Source organism: Solanum tuberosum, unplaced genomic scaffold, assembly GCF_000226075.1.
Source record: "Solanum tuberosum cultivar DM 1-3 516 R44 unplaced genomic scaffold, SolTub_3.0 scf00011, whole genome shotgun sequence".
NCBI lineage: Eukaryota > Viridiplantae > Streptophyta > Magnoliopsida > Solanales > Solanaceae > Solanum > Solanum tuberosum.
The window spans coordinates 1,675,660-1,681,252 of record NW_006238938.1 but is presented as its reverse complement, the minus strand read 5'-3'; the positions used below and the strand labels follow the sequence as shown (position 1 = coordinate 1,681,252).

General features: G+C 39.4%; 1 pseudogene; it reads right to left on the bottom strand.

The window, feature by feature from the left end:
• Window positions 1-4,795: 4,795 nt before the first annotated feature.
• On the bottom strand, window positions 4,796-5,212 carry LOC102600533 (histone H2B.3-like; annotated as a pseudogene).
• Between the last annotated feature and the right edge of the window lie 381 nt (window positions 5,213-5,593).

Here is a 5,593-nt window from a genome sequence, read left to right as displayed (position 1 = left end):
CTAGAGATTGAAAATGAAAAAGGTGAGTGATTCAAAGTGAATGGCCAGAGGGTGAAGCACTACATTGGAGTTCTCTGGTGAAGGTAATAAAAGTGGTATATCTTGATGAAGTCTGATCAAGGTATCTGAGTCGTGATGCGATGTTAAATCAGGAACTATTTGGAATACAACCAAAAATCTTGTATAAAATATGTAATATAGTAAGTTTAGTATTTGGTTGATGTATTAATAGGGTGTTAAGTGTGCAGGACCAAGATTCAAGAATCAGTACAAGTGTAGGTCTGACGAACTGTCTGATGGACCGTCAAGACACTGATGGGCCATCGGTTTGCACTACCAACTATTGTTGATAGAAGGAGTTGACGGACCGTCACAACCCTGACCGGCCATAAACCTCGTGACTTAAACCTCAGGTATGTTATCAAAAACCTACCAAACTAAACCTGGCCCACTTTCTTCCTACCCGGCCCACCCAACCAAAACCCACCCTATTTCGCCCTGACTCAACCCTACCTAACCCATACCCCTTCATTTAAATTGGGGGAATTTCAATTCCCCAATATCAATTACAAAACCCAAAGAGCCGCAAAACCCTCTCCCTTCCCACAATCCCTCTCTCTTCTCTCTATGTTTATTTCCATTTGCTCCATCTCCAAGAACCTGTATAAATCTATCACTCCCTCTCCCGCAACCAAGACACAAGAAATAAAATCCAACCCTAGTATTGAAGCTCAAAAGAGCAGTTCCAAAACGGAGGCACACCCATTTTTCATTGTTTTTCCATTCTCAATTTGTTCTCCAACTCAAGTTATGTTCTTCATTCACTGCTCTGATTGATTTCATTGTCATATGAGTAAGTCACTTAAATTAAATTTGTAGTTGATCTCTGAATGTATTCATTATTATGTGTGATTGGGTCCATGTTAAATAGGTGGAATTCCTAAGTTTGTGTATAATTGATGATTTTGATGGGTCTGTACTTACATTGTGGGGAATTATGATATAGGTGGATTGATTGGCATTGGTCTTGTTGCATTTCTGCACAACTCTATTTTGTATATAACTAAAAAGAAAAACAATATAAAAAACATATATATTTAAAACAACAAATTTGCTTTGTTTTAAGGGTTACATGACGATTCCCAATGATGGATTTAGTGAATACATTCTTAAGGGAAATCATCATTGTTGTATTATTATTGTCCTAATGCACTGGGGAAGTATGAGTACCCGCTAGTGTGATACTTGGTTGGATTAGGATGAAATCTGAATAACCCTCGGTATGCTAAATTGGTGTGGGCGTTTCGTTACATTATGAGATTTACACTTTGTATACAATGGTAACCTTAATATTAGAGTGAAACACCAACAAAAAGATGACATACTTCTTGTAAAGCTATGTATGACATGTCGTCGCCTTGGTGATGACCCGTCAAAGGCACCGTCACAAGCGTATTTCACAGTAAAATTAATAAAATTAAGCTGGCGAATCACATGATGGCCCGTTACACCTTTGACAGTCCGTCAACCTTGATCGTCAATTGTGCAGGAAATTGTCAAAACTTGCTGAATAATCTGACGATGGGTATAACAGACCATCACAAACATGAGGAGTCGTCAACCCTAAACGTCACAAGTGCAGGTTCAACTGTACTTTTGCAGTCATTGTTAACGCAGGGGTCTGACAGACCATCACACTCATGATTGGCCGTCAACCTCACAGTCATCAGATCAGTCACTTGCATATGAAACTTATTTGCTTAGATATTCTTCACACGAGTGTACTAACTTGTTTTTCAATAGGTACAAATGCCTCCAAAGCTAAACCCGAATAGAGGGCCCCCAAAGTGAGTAACCCATCAAATTCATGATGAACCCTCTGAGTCGGAACATGAAGTTGACCTTGATCCTTTTCGGCCTAGGACCCAGGATACTACACGCATGCAAAAGGATTCCCCAGTCTGAAGAGGGGGACATATCATACACAAGCTCTAGCTTTGACTCTTCTAATATTCCAGTGAAACCCCTGCACCACCTAATGTCGAGGCTCATATTGACACCCCGAAACTAGTTCATGGGGGCCATTAAGACAAAGAATGACAGTTTTTGGGATGGAATGAGATGGACAGTTATGGGGGTGAAAAAGTTATACATTGAGGGTCTTTCACTGAATGTCCAAGAAAACCATCAAAAAAGTATAGAGGATGAGCTACGAGTCATTGCATAAGATCTATTTGAATACCTAGAGATTGAGTGCAAATTCAAGAAGTACAAGCTTGATTGGATATCCATAGAGCCAGGGGATTACTATTTGTCCATGGTGAGAGAGTTTTATGGCAATTATGTCGTATTACTAGAGAAGGGAAAAAAGTACACCACTCAAGGGAAGACGGTGCACCTCAATGAGATCACACTCAGAGATGTCCCCACGAATATTTCACCAGATACTATCAACCAGTTCTTGTTTGTCCCGGATTACTTCTCTCTTCAATGGACTACGAAATATGATCACGGGATGAGAGACAGACTACGCCAGAGCCCGTGGTTTGCACAGGTCATGACAAATGGTCAATATCTATGGTTGACATAGTCTATGGAGTGCATTCATAAAGCCTCGCTCATATATCCTACCAAGTTTTGGTGGGGGTCGTCTAACATAGATTGTTACCTATTGGGGGTGACAATACTCTTTTGAGGATAAAGCACTCCTGGCAGCGACATTGATGTCAGGTTTTTATGTTGCTTTTGGTTGTGTTATTATAAATGAGATCCCAACATGAGTTTCAAGACCCACCACCTCTTTACCTTTCCCATACCTGGTGACTAGATTCTGCAAAGCTGTTGGGGTACCTATTTTGGTTGGCGTGGATGAGGAGAAGCATGCCATAAAGAAGTTTGATCTGTAGAAGATGAAGGATGACTCCAAGCATGAATTGTGGGCACAAAGAGCTGAGATCCCAGTCTTTGGGTAGAAAGAGAGGCCTGGGACTATGCCTTCACCTACTGATAGGCCAGTGCCAACCTCTAGCTCTTACATGGCTAGCCAAACGCAGGCCATATCTGATACTCCAGCACCACAGGGTGAGGCTACGTATACCACTTCTTCATCATAGGTATCACCTTATGCATTTACGCCTGCAAACTTTGTACGGCTAGCAAAGTGGGTGGATAAACATGAAAAGAAGCAAAAACTACTTGCGGAATAGATTGACCCATTTGTTGATAGAGAGATTGCAAAGGCCATAGAGCCATGTTCTAAAGTGCATGCCTGGATGGATGCCATGAAGGCTCGTACAAATGATATATTGAAGGAGCTTTCATTTCCTAATTTGGCAATGATGGTCTCTGAGTTGGCCTAGATTAGAGTAAATGTGACCCTGCTGCAAGGACGCCCTGTTGATCCAGTCCCGATCCCAGATAGTAAGGAGTCAGAAGATGATAAAGAACCCTTCTCATAGTTGATTGGAGTAGTCCCTAGAGATGGAGGAAGAGGCCCAAGGAGGTTGATGAAGAGGAGGCACCCTGAGATCAGAAGAGGCGTAGAGAGAAAGAGCACCTGCGGAGGGACACATCGACTGTGGTACGACAATCCCTTTATGAGGTAGAGCTTTTGCGTGATGACCTAAGAGGTCGTCTTGATGGGGCTTATAGTAGCTCTTCACAGTCTGTGGTTGATGACACCCTTGTTGACCTGCCACTAATGGCACCTGCTATGGCTGATGCATCAGAGAAAACAGAGGACACTACCCTACCATCAGACACGCAATCTGACGCTTAGAGCGTCTACGGTAACCCCAACCCTATGATCACTAATTGTCATTTTGGATGCATTGAGGGAAATGCATATTCTTTTGTGGGGGTGGTATCATTTGCCTAGGGGTTTTTGCCACCGTGATTCTTTTTCCTTTTAGGCACTACTAGTAGAACCGACATGTTTAGGATTGTCAAAGTGTATGTATCTTGTACACAAGTGTGATGTGACATGATGTATTTAGTCAGTCATGTATATATATATATATATATATGTTTGTAGCAAGTATGATTATAAGCATTGAAATGTATTGATGTTCTGACTCTTTAGAATCTTGGTATGACATCTGTTGAGTATGAATGAAACAACTTGAATTAGTGCATCTTCTATAAAATTGACAATTGAAATTGACAGTGCATACTAAGCCACGTGTGATTGTGAGCATTTGTTTTCTATTCTTGCCTTGTATATGCATCTAGAACTTGTCTGGTTTATGTTTTCCATTGATTGAAAGGACATCATTTAAGCTATTGTTACCAGCAAAGGCCCTCTTGAGAACCTATTGGATCACCTTGACAAGCCTATTGTTAACAATGTTTGGGTTTATGCCACTAAGTTTGTTCCCGAATCTTAAGATGATTTATGTTTCAATTCTTTGAAAGTACTACTTTTATGTAACTGAAATATTAAAAATGAAAATATGTTGTAGATGAAAATCATTACGAGTTTAGTTGTTTTTCTTTCATGAAAGTAACCTTTTGTACAATCAACTTGTTTATACGAAGATATAGATGTTGCTTTCGATAATAAAGCATTTCAAAGCAGTTAGAAAAAAGATTGCAAAAATGAAAGCAGTAACAATAACAAACTACTTGGAATAGAAAAATTAGATATCAAGAGTAACATCAATTTGGTCTCCTCAATTTCTTTTTTTGAACTCATTCAAATCTATCATATATTTAATTTTTCTGGTCTTTACATAATCAAACCCAATCAAATATCATCCAACAAAAAATCAATAAAAATCTAACATATCTCTAATAGCTAGTGAATTTGGCAACCGCCTTTAGTACCCTCAGATACAATATGCTTGGCCAATTCACTAGGGAGAACCAATTGGAGAGAACTTTGAATCACCCGAAAAGTAATGGTAGGCTTCCTGTTGTACCTAGAAAGCCTAGAAAACTCCTCAGCAAGCCTCTCAAAGATATCATTGATGAAGTTGTTCATGATTCCCATAGCCTTGCTTGCAATCTCTATATCTGGATGAACCTGTTTCAGCACCTTGAAGATGTAGATCTTGTAAGTATTGACATAATTCTTTAACCCCTTAATCTTCTTGTCTCTGGTGGCGTCCTTAGGAAGCTTCTTGCCGGACTTTGATTTCTCAGTGGCAGTTGTAGGAGCCTTCTCAGCCGACGACTTCTTCTTTGTGGGTTTCTTCTATTCCTTTGATGCCATTGAAGGGAAGAATTCAGAAATTGGGGGGATTTTGGAGTTTGAATTGTGTGAAGTGAAAGAGATGCAAAGATTTATTATATAGGAATTAGGGGCTACATATTCATTGGTTAGTTTTGGATGACGAGGATCCTAAAGTTGAACCGTTAGATGTTATAGTCAATCATCGGCATAGAATGAAAGATGAATTAAATTAAAGTAGATGTCCTTCCTAATAATTATGAAACTTTGGTTTAAAACAATGATTATAATTTCATATGGGATAAATAATAACTTATCAAATTGTGACTAACCATCATAAAAAAGACTCAAGCTCACAATGCTTAATTCAAATTCAAGTTCAAGCTCAATAAAAGTATTCAAATGCCCGCACACCAAGAATGA